The sequence below is a fragment of the Natator depressus genome, chromosome 2 (assembly GCF_965152275.1).
Source record: "Natator depressus isolate rNatDep1 chromosome 2, rNatDep2.hap1, whole genome shotgun sequence".
Classification (NCBI taxonomy): Eukaryota; Metazoa; Chordata; order Testudines; family Cheloniidae; genus Natator; species Natator depressus.
The window spans coordinates 264,151,038-264,164,586 of NC_134235.1; the positions used below are offsets into that span (position 1 = coordinate 264,151,038).

At 58.2% G+C, this 13,549-nt stretch overlaps 1 protein-coding gene across 4 annotated transcripts in view; it reads right to left on the reverse strand.

Annotated features, from left to right (window-relative positions):
- KCNH2 (potassium voltage-gated channel subfamily H member 2) overlaps positions 1–13,549 on the reverse strand; it is a 127,671-nt gene that overhangs the window by 20,345 nt on the left and 93,777 nt on the right. The window lies entirely within an intron of this gene.

Below are 13,549 nucleotides of genomic sequence, written 5' to 3' on the forward strand. Positions count from 1 at the left end.
CACGCTGCCCACTTGGCCCCCGCCCGCTCCCCGAGCACAGTCCCCCCCCGCTGAGCCCCCCGTTCACTTCCCGAGCATGGCGCCCCCCCCGCTGAGCCCCCCGCCCGCTCCCCGAGCACAGCGCCCCCCCCCCCGCTTGGCCCCTGCCCGCTCCCTGAGCCCGGCGCCCAGCATGCAATGCTCCCGCCTGCCCGAGACCCCGCCCACTCCCCAAACACCACGCTGCCCACTTGGCCCCCACCCGCTCCCCGAGCACAGTCCCCCCCTGCTAAGCCCCCCGCCCGCTCCCCGAGCATGGTGCCCCCCCCGCTGAGCCCCCCGCCCGCTCCCCGAGCACCGCGCCCCCCCCCGCTGAGCCCCCCACTCACTCCCCGAGCATGGTACCCGCTGCTGAGCTGATCTCCCCGCCCTGTTCCCTGCAGTATGGCGCCCCCTGCTGAGCCCCTCACTCCCTTTGGCCCAGTGCCTCCTACTGCAGCCAGCACTGATTGAGAGGGGCTGGTGCCCCCAGGCCTGGTGTCTGCATCCCGGGACTGTCCTTTGCTACCCCCCATCTAAGAGCTGTCCCCAGTGCAGAGTGGGAGTAGGGCCAGTGCTGAGGACCCACAGACAGCTGGCCCTGCACCTCTCAGGCACCAGGGCAGCACATCAGCTGTGTCTGTGGTGTGGGGGTGCTGGCCACACACACTGGGCCCCTGTGCAGGAGCACGGGGGGCTGCCAATGCGCCAGGAGCATTCAGTCGGAAGCAGCTGCACTGCCGAGCTGTGACGTTATTGACATGAACTGGGACCATATAGATCATTGTTGCAACCAAGGTCCTGTAGTGGCACCAAATCTCGTACGAAGGGGGCCAAATGAGGTGTCTCAGACAAGGTTGGCTGGTTGGGATGATGCTGTCTGTGTGTGGGTATCATTTTTATAGTTAAAGTTATGAATATTGGCTCTATCCTGTCTGTAGTTCAAACGTGTGCTGTGCTTCTGGGTGACACCCCAGACAAGTTGGTGTCAGCTCTGCCCAGCCTGCTGGATGGCCCATTAAGGACCATCGGCTATACAACTGACCCACTGAGAGAAGGCAGACACACCTGGGGACTCAGCCAGGCATGCAGGGACCTGCCTATGGACAGAACTCTGAGGTGTTTCCAGGCCACGGGATGGGCAGCTTGTCCTTGGGACAAAGGAAGCAGAGACCACATGGCAAGAGACTATAAACAGCTGCTGCAGCTCCTCCATCTGGTCTTCAATCCTGCTTCCGACCTCTGGAGGGACTTGGCTACAAATGGAAGCTCTGAACCAAGGACTCAATGACCCATCCCCGCTGGGGATGTTCTCCAGAGACTTGATTTGAACCCGCAGTTTATTCCATCACTGCTGCAAGCCTGAACCAAGAACTTTGCCATTGCTGGATGTCATTGATTCCATTGAACCCATTCTAGCTCTCATCTCTATCTTTTTCCTTTTATGAATAAACCTTTAGATTTTAGATTCTAAAGGATTGGCAACAGCGTGATTTGTGGGTAAGATCTGATTTGTGTATTGACCGGGGTCTGGGGCTTGGTCCTTTGGGATCGAGAGAACCTTTCTTCTTTTACTGGGGTATTGGTTTTCATAACCATTCGTCCCCATAACGAGTGGCACTGGTGGTGATACTGGGAAACTGGGAGACTGGGAGTGGTTGAGTCATTATGCAAGGTAACCTATTTCCCCTTGTTCTTGTTAAACCCTGGATTTGTGCTGGAAATGGCCCACCTTGATTATCATACACATTGTAAGGAGAGTGATCACTTTAGATAAGCTATTACCAACAGGAGAGTGCGGTGGGAGGAGAGAAAACCTTTTGAAGTGATAAACACCCATTTTTTCATGGTCTGTGTGTACAAAAACATCCTCACTGTATTTTCCACTTTATGCATCCGATGAAGTGAGCTGTAGCTCACGAAAGCTTACGCTCAAATAAATTGGTTAGTCTCTAAGGTGCCACAAGTCCTCCTTTTCTTTTTGCGAATACAGACTAAAACGGCTGCTACTCTGAAACCTGTTGGAAGACCGGAGACTGGGATAGATGGACCCTTGGTCTGACTCAATATGGCCGTTTTTACATAAAAATAAGAACTAAAAAGTTGAGTACAGAAACTCCCCAAGATAATGACCTCTTGAGATAGTGAAGATGTGAATAACGTCCTGGGCAAATAATGCATTTTAAAATCTTGGCCTACTAGGAAACATATTTATATAAGTTTCCCAGTCACAAATCTGGCATTCTGGAGTGAAGTCACTAGAACATAGCCCAATGCCCTGGCCGCTGTTGTTCGTTGTGCCACCGTTCGCTCTACCGCTCTGTCCCCAATGGCCCTGCCCCGTCACCTTCTGCTGCCACCTGCCATGTGACCTCTGCGAGTTGGTCTCTCGCGGTTCCACCGGCTCTCGGGGGGAACCTCGCTGCTAGTGCAGGCTGGGCCGTGTCCTCCACAGAAACACTGTCCCGCAGCAGGGGTCACTTAACAGAACAAAAGACTCTCTGTGGAGCCTAACCAGCTCTCCCTCTAAACAGGAGAGGGGGCAGGTCAGATAGTGCCTGTGACTCTTAGGCAGGGCCCACCCCACCAAGCAAAACCCCTGTCCCCACCCTCTGTCTCTCCACTGAGATCTGGCATCCAACCCCCCTGCTTGGGGAGAGCCATTCAGCTGAGGGTGACCGGGGCTTAGTTTGTAAGGAAAGAGGTGCCGGGGCTCACGCAAGTTTGTTACTTTCATAACTGATGTGACAAGCCCAGAGGTCCCCGGGCTCTGAATGGCCGACCCTGGAGGTGCCGGGGCTCAGCCCTGGCACAAATTAAGCACGGAGGGAGACCCACTCATTCAGTCAGGCTAAGCCCAGTTCTGCTGCCCTCTACTCCTACAATGAGGAGAACAACATTTCATGACCCCCACATTTAATACTTCAGTGATTTGTAACCCAACACCAGCCAAAACCGATCCCTTGGGCAACGCAGCTCTGTCTGCTGGATGCCTCGGCAGCGTAGGTGGGTTCATGTCAATACAGTCTGGTCCTGAAGCCTCCCCCCACCCCGGCTCATCACGAGCTGCCAGGGCAGAGCTCAGTCAGACCTGGCCTACAAATCATACATTTAAATGATAAGTTTCAGAGTAACAGCCGAGTTAGTCTGTATTCGCAAAAAGAAAAGGAGTACTTGTGGCACCTTAGAGACTAACCGATTTATTTGAGCATAAGCTTTCGTGAGCTACAGCTCACTTCATCGGATGCATTCAGTGGATGAAGTGAGCTGTAGCTCACGAAAGCTTATGCTTAAATAAATTGGTTAGTCTCTAAGGTGCCACAAGTCCTCCTTAAATGATAAGGTTGGCCAACATCCCAGACACCAATGCGCCGACACTGTCGGCAAAAACAACAGCTGTGGGAGGGGGGCAGGCTTTGTCCAGACATTTCAAACCCACTGTCCTTTCTCATACACCATATCTGCTTTTACAGTGTGTATTGATGTTTCAATTTCAATTCAAATCTCCAACCAACGACTAAATTGGCAGCACTGCATGGAAGGGGGCAGGGGAAGGGGGTTGTGGAAATTCAGGGGGGTAGGGAAATCCCTGCCCCAGGTACAATGGCTGGAGAGCGCTGGTGCTGGTCGTGCGGTATGCATTGGGGTGTCGTGTTGGTTACTGGGCGCTGTCTCTTTAAGGACAGATGGGGCGGGGCAGGGTGGGGCAGACTTTGCAGGAGGCAGGGTGGAGGACTGTCCCTGGGGCAGGGGGTCCCCCGCTGGGGGGCCCCAATGGGCAGAACTCCATTCCACACAGCAGCACCCCCACCCCCCGTGTGCCTGGCCTCAGGGCAGCACTGGGGGACTCTGCCCACAAGCCAGCATCCCTGCGCTGCGCAAGGGGGGCACCCGGCAGAGGGCACCAGCCAGCCAGGTCACCCCACAGGCCCCCCGACAAGCGTGTGTGCTGGCCAGGGGGGCTGCCCTGCACAGAGATGGGGCTGCCACAGGCCAGGCCTCCCAGCGCTGGGGACACGGCCTGACGCCAGACACGAGGGCTACACGCAATGAGGGTCCATCTGCAAATCAGCTCGTTATCGAATTTCCATAAACATCACACCCTGGCTCCTCAACACCAGGGGATTGGCTCCTGAGATGCCGACGGTCAGACCCCTCCCTGCAGGAACGGCGGCGCCAGGGTCCCCCAGCTACAGTGCTGCACCCCTCCCCCGGGCCCTTGCCCACCCCGCAGCATCAACACCGCACCCCTCCCCTGGGTCCTCACCCACCCCGCAGCATCAACACCGCACCCCTCCCCTGGGCACTCGCCCACCCCTAGCTGCGTCCCACAGATACATTGCGACACACACCCCAGGGTACTCGCCCCATCCGGCAGTAAGGGTGGTCACTCACCCGTAGGGTCACTGGTGCTTGTCAGCATCTGGGTGCAGATCTACTGCACTCAGGTGACTCCCCAGCAGTACTGTGGGGGGGACTTGGCGGCTATTTAAATAGCGACTGAAGACCCACCTTCCCCAGTCTGCATCCGCCCTGATGCCGTGGTGATGGCCCAAGGCCCTGCCCTCTCCCCTCCTGAGCCACGGCTACGAAACACATCGCTGTCGCTGAGGCCGTGGGAATGCGAGTCTGAGCAGAGGCTGGCTGGCCTTCCCCACTCCACCGAGGGCACAAGGACCAGATCGGTCCTTTCTAAGTCGAACACTGAGTGCAGCCTGGCGGGTATGGATTGGGAACAAATGCAGGCAAGTAAATACCCTGATTACTGGGAACCTGAGGCAACCTGGGGGGGCCTTTAAAGCCACCTACTCCTTGAGGGCCTGAGCGTATGCAGGGTCTGCCATGGTGCCTCCCCCTGCCTGGGCAGCTCCGGGGCTGGGGCCGGGGGAGAGGTGCCTTTCCCCAGCTGCGTGGCCCTTGATAGCCTGCTGCATGGCCACCCGGCTGCGCAGTTTACAGGGAACTTAGCTCAGCATGGATTTGTCAAGACAAATCCTGTCAAATCAACCTGGTAGCTTTCTGGGACAGGGTAACAAGGCTTGTGGATGGGTAGAAGCAGTAGATGTGGTATATCTTGACTTTAATAAGGCTTGCGATACTGTCTCATTGACCTTCTCATGAACAAACTAGGGAAATACAACCTAGATGGAGCTATTTAAAACGTGGGTGCAGAACTGGTTGGAAAACTGTTCCCAGAGAGTAGTTATCAGTGGTTCACAGTCATGCTGGAAGGGCATAACGAGTGGGGTCCCACAGAGATCGGTTCTGGGTTCGGTTCTGTTCAATATCTTCACTGATTTAGATAACGGCATAGAGAGTACACTTATCAAGTGTGCGGATGATACCAAGCTGGGAGGGGTTGCAAGTGCTTTGCAGGACAGGGTTAAAATTCAAAAGGATCTGGACAAACTGGAGAAATGGTCTGAAGTAAATTGGATGAAATTCAATAAAGACAAATGCAAAGTCCTCCACTTAGGAAGGAACAATCAGTTGCACACATACACAATGGGGAATGACGGCCTAGGAAGGAGTCCTGCGGAAAGGGATCTGGGGTCATAGTGGATCACAAGCTAAATATGAGTCAACAGGGTAACAAACATCCTTCTGGGCTGTATGAGCAGGAGTGTTATAAGCAAGACACGAGAAGTAATTGTTCCGCTCTACTCTGCACTGATTAGGCCTCAACTGGAGTATTGTGTCCAGTTCTGGGCCCCACATTTCAGGAAAGATGTGAAAAGTCCAAAGAGCCACAAAACGGATGAAAGGTCTAGGAAACATGACCTGTGCAGGAAGATTGAGAACACTGGGTCTGTTTGGTCTGGAGCAGAGAAGACTGAAAGGGGACATAACAGTTTTCAAGTACATAAAATGTTGTTACAAGGAGGAAGGAGAAAAATTGTTTTTCTTAACCTCTGAGGACAGGACAAGACGTAATGGGCTTAAATTGCAGCCAGGCCGGTTTAGGTTGGAGATTAGGAAAAACCTCCGACCTGTCAGGGAGGTTAGGCACTGGAATAAATTGCCCAGGGAGGTGGTGGAGTCTCTGTCACTGGAGGGTTTTAAGAGCAGGTTGGACAAACACCTGTCAGGGATGGTCTAGATAACACTTAGTCCTGCCACGAGTGCAGGGGACTGGACTAGGCGACCTCGTGAGGTCCCTTCCAGTCCTATGATGCTCCAATGCCATGGAGACGAAGGTCCAGAGAGTAGGTGACGCACACCAATGCATGTCAGCCTGCCCTGACAGCAAAGAGTCCCCTTCCCCTCACTGGCTGACACTGCAGCACACAGGGGAAACTGAGGCACAGAAGGCCTCCTAAAAATATTGCCCACTACTTCCATGTCACACTGGACACAGCAGAGAGCTGGCCCTTGGGAACTCGGGAAGTGCAGTCACTGGCTGGCCTGGCGGAGTCATGGGGAGCTGGCTGGCGCGGCTGCCCAAGCCACGGTGCGGTCTGGGAAGGAGACACGGGCTCTTTCTGGCACCGACGTCGGGCTCTGCGCCAAAGAAGGCCTCATAGCCGGTTCCATCGGATGCTGGGATCCCACGTCTCTCACCACCCGCGTTCCCCTGCTCACAGCCCTGCCAGGGAGAGCCCTGGACCCTCTCCAGGGACAGAGCCCAGCGCATATGGGGCACTACTGGGAACAGCCCCCCCGACGGATGGGGTGCGAGGCCTGGGCAGGCCCTCCACTGGGCATACGGGCTGCTGGGGCCAGGCCAGGAACGGGGCCCAGCACAAGTGGGGCACTGCTGGGAACAGCCCCACCCCACCGCTGACCCGAGGGACAGTGTATAAGTCCTGGGCAGGCCCTCCACCGGGCACATGGGCTGCCATGACCAGGTCAGCGACGGGGCTGCCACCAGGACCAGGGACTAGTTACCCCCAGCTCCCAGGAAAACGAGATCAAGGCATTCAGCCCCACGGCACGCACCACGTCTACCCTGGGCGGGGAGCAGCAGCTGAGGGGCGCCAGCGGGCACCACCCTTGTACAGCCAGGGGAGGGGCACGAGAGCCGCATCTCTGAGTACTGCCAGGCAAAACCCTCTGGCTTCTGAGCTGGGCGCATACATCTGTGGGGAAGCCACATCGACCCCCAGGTACGTCTCTCCCCCCTCCCTTCCCCCCCCCGCTCTGACAATGCCCAGCGCCCCCGGGTACGCGCTCTGACCCGCCGTGACACCCCCACCCACCGCCCCCAGCTATGCGTCCCGACCTGCCGTGACACCCCCACCCACCGCCCCCAGCTATGCATCCCAACCCGCTGTGACACTGCCACCCACCCCCGGGTACGCGTCCCAACCTGCCGTGACACTCCACCCACCCCCGGGTACTCGCCCTGTGCCGCCATGATGCTGCCCTCCGGGCCCGGGTACACACTCCGACCCGCCGTGACCCTGCCCCTGCCCCTGGGTACATGCCCCATGCTGCCGTAGCGGTGACCAGCCCCTTTGGCAGTGGGGGTGGGGGCAGGCTGTGGTCCATCAGGGCTGCGGGGGTGGGCGGGACGTGCCGTGGGGTGGTGACCAGCCTGCCTGGCTGGCCAGGACCCATCTTACCGGTCTGCGTTTGGGCCGCAGTCCCCTGCTCCCAGCAGCAGCCAGCGCTCAGACCGAGGTGGCTCATGGCCTGGCACTGCGCAATGTGCCCCCGGGTTGGGGGGCTGTGTAGGGCGGGTGGTGCGGCTGCATGTCTTGCCAACCTGCCGTCCGGGGCCAGAAGAGCCGTGCCAGCTGCCAGGGTGAGGGGCGTGCGCTGCCCACTGGCTCTGGGACGCCCCAGCAGCTGCTCCCATCCGTCCCCTGGCTCAGGTCCCTCCCCGCTCGCCGCATGGGGATTAGCTGCGCTGGCAGCTGGAGCACCGCGGCTATAAATAGGGTCCCGAGAGACATGGGGAGGGGCCACGGCCCAGAGACCCCTCCCCTGGCCACGCCCTAACGCACAGGTGAAGGACCAGTTGCTGCAGGCGCTCAAGGGGTGCCCTGGCTCTGTACGGCCAGGGGTGTCTCGGGCCCGGCGGCCAACGGCACGGGACAGAGAGCCCAGGGCAGGGCTCACTCCTGCAGCAGGCTGGGGGCAGGCTGAGGGCGCGGTGCCCGTCTCTGCTCCCCTGCTGGGAGGTGCTGGCTGGCCCCGGGACTCGCCCCGCGCCCTGGTCCCCCGCCTGCCTGCAGCTCTCTGGGGCAGCCGCCAGGGAAGGCACAAAGCCACTGGTCTGCTGGCAGCTCTAGTCAAGCCAGGGAGAGCTGCAGGGGTTCCCCACACCTCCCCGCAGCAAGGCCTTGTGGGTAGGGCTGCTCCCCAGGGCCCTCGACCCCCTGCCCCAGGCTCTGCATCCCTGTAATGGCCAGAGCAGACCTGGCCCAGCCCCACCCGGCTCCGCTGGCTCCTCGCTTGGGCCCCTCCCCAGGAGGTCTGGGCAGAGGAGGGTCCCCTCTGTGCCAAGCGCGCGACCCATGGGAGCCCAGACTCCGAGCTCTGGACAGGACCCTCCTCTGAGCTGAGAATTAACCCCGCTCCAGCCGCCCCACAGACAAACCCTCTCCCCCTCCCCCGGGATTCCAGCCACTGCGAGCCCCCTGCTAATCCAAATCCCGGAGACCCCGAGCCCATCCCTGCCCTAGAACAGATCCTCCCCCCGGCCTGGCGCACTCGGGGATCAGAGACGCTCTCCCCCCTGAGGCCCCAGCTGGCAAACCTGCCCCCGAGAAGCAAGGGCTGCCCAGCGCCCCCGGGGAACACGAAGTCAGCCAGGGCCCGGTGGCCAAGTGATCCCAGCACGACACTTTGCACTGCCACACGGTCTCTGCACCAGAACAAACACGGCAGGATACAGGGCCCGCAATGCAAACAGGGCCCAGCACAGGGAGACACGGCTAGGCAGAGGGGGCAGGGCTCGATCAAGGGTGCGAGGAGAGACGGGGCCTGCCTCCCAGGTCAGCAAACAGATTTCAGGCCCGGGGACCGTTCCTCCCACCCCACTTGGTCTCCCACAGAGCCCAGGGCAGTGACCCGTGCCCAGTGGCCTGTGATGGATGCTAGATGGGTGGGATCTGAGTTACTACAGAGAATTCTTTCCTGGGTGTCTGGCTGGTGAGTCTTGCCCATATGCTCAGGGTTCAACTGATCGCCATATTTGGGGTCAGGAAGGAATTTTCCCCAGGGCAGATTGGAAGAGGCCCTGCGGGTTTTTCCCCTTCCTCTGTAGCATGGGGCACAGGTCACTCGCTGGAGGATTCTCTGCTCCTTGAAGTCTTTGAACCATGAGTTGAGGACGTCAATGGCTCAGTGTGACGAAGTGGGACTGTTCTTAATGGTTCCTCCGAATATTGTGGGGGTGCCTCAATTTCCCTTATGCAGTTCTTAAGTATCTAGGTGGTGGGGTAAGGGTGTATGATCACTGCAGAGCCCTAGAGGGCAGGTGTGTGCAGGGGTCTGGACACAGAGAATGGCCGACACCCTGTTTCCTGGCAACTGATGGCCTGGACCCTTCCCCCCTGCAAGGTGAGAGCTAAAGGGTTGGAGAACAAAGGAATCAGGTGACCTCCTGGCCTGGGAAAGGAACAAAGCCCAGAGGAGGGGGGGCTGGAGGGAGTTTTTCAGTTTGGGGCTGGCTAGGACATGGAGTGAAGTGCAGACGTGGTTGTCTGGCTCACTGCCCTCCAAAATGGACCCAGCTGAGGGGTCCTGTTCTCTGCACCTGCAAGCTCTGTTTTAGACCATGTTCCTGTCGTCTAATAAACCTCTGTTTTACTGGCTGGCTGAGAGTCCCGTCTGACTGCGGAGTTGGGGTGCAGGACCCTCTGGCTTCCCCAGGAGCCCCGCCTGAGTGGTCTCGCTGTGGGAAGCACACGGAGGGGCAGAGGATGCTGAATGCTCCGAGGTCAGACCCAGGAAGGTGGAAGCCGTGTGAGCTGTTTGCCCTGCGGACAGGCTGCTCACCGGAAGGCGACTGCCCCAGAGTCCTGACTGGCTTCATAGGGAGCAGTTCCAGAGCATCGCCCGGGCACTCCGTGACAACTGGTGGCAGCGGTGGGATCTACTGCACCCCGTGGATGGCGCTTCCTGCAGTAAGTGACTGGGGAGCAGTAAAACAAAGGGGGATTGATGGGGACTAGGCGTGCTGAAGATTCAGAGAGAGACGGTTTCAGGGGGCGGTTAACCCCTAGGATTGTGTGACCAGAGAAAAGGACTTTTGCAGTAACAGGGTCCCCCGGGGGACTGCAGCGAGCGGTCCCAGGGGCGGAGGAGTCTGCAGCTCGACCCTGGCAAAGAGGTGGTGACCTCGAGAAGGGCTGGCACACTAGGGGTTCTCCCTGGAAACCGTGGGGAGCTGCGAGCACACAGGCCTGTGAGTCCACAACAACTTGGGAAGAGTGGAGTGATGGCCTGTCACCGTCTCCTTAAGAAGGACATTGTAACCCTGTGCAAAAAGAGAGGGTTGAGCATTGGAAAGTTCACCAAAGCACAGTTAATCGTGCAGCTGGAGGAGGATGACCGCTCTAAGGGACAGATTCCTGACCCCAAATGGGGCTATAGCAGGATCTGGGAGCAGCTGGAGTAGTAGCCAGGCATCGCCAAGACTCCTGTCCCCGACCAGACGAGGGTCTTCACGATCGGGTTCCCCATCCGGGGATCGGAGATGGACGGGATTGGAGCTGAGTCCGAGAGAGCAAGAGGACTGTGAGAGACAGCGAGAGCCCGAGAAAGAGCTGCAGAAGCAGCAGCAGCATGAACTGGCGGTGGGGGAGCGGAGAGGCCTAGGGAACCTCCCCGGGGTGAGTGGGGATAGACCCCGGGGGGCCAGTTCCGCAGGGAACCTCGAGACTAAATTGCTGCCCCTGGTTAAGGGGGGGGGGATGTGGATGCCCACCTCACTGCCTTTGAGCAGGCTGGAGATTTGAACCAGGGGGACCCTGCGGAAAAGCCCCGGTGTCTAGCTCCCTTGCTGGGTCCCAAGGCCATAGACTCTGTCGGCCAGATGGGTGGGGAGGTGGACAGGCTCCCACTCCTGACCCCAACCTATATGTCTGTGTGGAGTTTCCTGGGGCCAGGCCCCTCGGACCCCCAGTGGGAGCGGAAGGTGATGGTCAATGGGGAGACATTCCTGGGGTGGCGAGATCCTGGGACAGAGAGAACTGTTGTCAGGCCCTGGGTGGTGCAGCCTCAGAGGTTGAGGGGCTGTGTGAGCTGGGTGAGGGTCCCAGGGACGAAGCCCCTCGCCCTGCCTATGGCCCAGATCCCTGTGCAGACCCAGGAGGGGTGGGGCTGGCTGGTCTTTGGGGTGCTCCAGGACACCAGCTGCGAGACCCTGTTGTGGGGCAACTGTGTCTCGTTGGGACAGGATCCAGGCCCTGCTCCTGTAACGGCCAAGGGTTTGAATTTGAATCCAGGGAACCAATCGGTGGAGAGGGAAATGGTCAGTGAAAATGCAGATGACCTGGCTGGCAGCAGGGAGGAGCCGCTAGGCTCAGGCTACCTGCCTGCCTGTAAGCAGACCCCTGGGGCTGGGTGGGACAGAGAGATGCTCCCTGCGCCCTTGCACTCCGGAGAGGGGGCTCACGCTGGCTCTGATGCAGTGAGGAAAGCAGCGAGCTCGCTGCCTACCCCCACTGGCACAGCAAGGGCAGCGCTGAGCACAGGGGGAGCTGAGACCCCAGCTGAGTGGGGGGAGACACAGGCAGGGGAGGGGATCTGTGGGGAGTGGCAAGGTGCTTGGTAAGGAAAGTTTGGATGAGCCTAGGCAGCCTTGTGATCTGATGGCTTTGTCTAGTCAGCAGGGTGGGAAGGCGAGGAGAGTGGAAGATGAGTGTCCCTGGACCTTACCTGTTAGCTGGGTGGAGAATTGGGACAGTGAAGGAAACGTGCCTGTGCCTGTCAGAGGTATTGACTTGCCTGTGGAGGGAGCTACCCTGATCTCCAAGCAGGTGTCTGTGATCAGCCTTGTGTGCTGGGACAAGGGGAATGAGATCCCAAGCTGTGTGTCTGGTAAAGGAGAAAGTGTGTCCGGCTCTTCTTGGTCTGTGGAGCAGACAGAAGGGGCCTTGCAGCCTGTGATGGTTGAGCGTTGTGCAGCTGTCTCAGAGCTGGTTCTGGATTCAGCTAAAGCCCAGGAAGGGAATGGTCCTAAGTTTGTGTCTGCTCAGGAGAATGGCCCTGTAACTAGGTCGCATCCAGTTAGTGTCTATGTAAAATCCCAGAGACCAGACAATTCTGGTGCTTGTATTTTGCCTGTTGCTCGTGTGTGGTTGGGAAAGGGTGTCACAACTCTGTCTAATCAGGGTGAGATCCTAGCCAGGGCACAAGGAGAGCGTGAAGGTGATGTGATTGTGTTACCTATGGAGGGTGTGGAAACCTGTAGCAAGAAGGAAAAGATTCCTGAACTTGTGTGTGGCAAAGGGAAGGAGAAGGCTTCTGACCATTTATCTAGGAAGTCTGTCAGTTTGCCTGAAAGGGGATTGTGTAGGAATCCACCGGACGGGCCATAGGTAATTCTGGATGTAAGGGAGACCCAGAAAGAGTCTGTTGTTGCTCAGGAATGTGTTCCTCTAGAGCAAGCCCTAGGTAAAGAGGGTAAGAGCAGAATTTCTGGGAGGGGTGAATTGTTGCATAGAAAAGCCCTAGGGAAAGGAATCCTCATGGAGTCTTTGCAAGCAGTTTACTGCAACTGAAGGGTGTGAAAGTGATTTAATCAAGAAAGTTTCAGTTCCTAACAGCCAGAAATTTTCTGTTGTGAATGGATCCACTGACTGTCCTGTTGAAAGACCCAGTGTGGATAGCTTTGAGAAGGTCTCAGATGGAGTGAAAGCTGTTAAGAAACTTAAACAGTCCTATAACCAAGTGGCTGTGTTTGGCCAGCTTGTTGGGGAGAAGACCCAATCCAAGTTTGACCCCCTGAGGTTTTGGGGTGGCCAAAGGGCGGGCCGCAGAAACCTTCCCACATGCGGCCTGCGAGTGCTATCGACCACCCCCGACCTAAGGGAGGGCGTGAAACTGGAAGGGCCTGGTGTAACTGTGACGATGTGACGCAGCAGGGAGGGGGGAGTGTTGACCTGGGAATGTGCCCTGGGGACGGGAGACCTGAGAGCCTGTCACCTGAGCCAGGAGGGGGAGGGGGAGGTGACACCTCTGCCCAGGAATGTGGACGGAGGCTGCAGCAGGGAACCTGCTCGGTGGGTTTAGTTTCAGTTTGGGGCTGGGTGGAGGAACACAGGGAACCCCAGGGCTGGGGTCTAAGCTCCCTGCTCCCCCAGAAGGACTTCACTGAGGGGTCCTGGGTGTACCCACAAGCTCTGTTTTGGACTGTGCTCCTGTTGTCCAATAAACCTTCTGTTTTACTGGCTGGCTGAGAGTCTCAGTGAATCCCAGGAAGAGGGGTGCAGGGCCTGGACTCCCCCACACTCCGTGACAACTGGTGGCAGCGGTGGGATCTACTGCACCCCGTGAACGGCGCTTCCTGCAGTAAGTGACTGGGGAACAGTAAAACGAAGGGGGATTGACGGGGACCAGGCGTGCTGAAGATTCA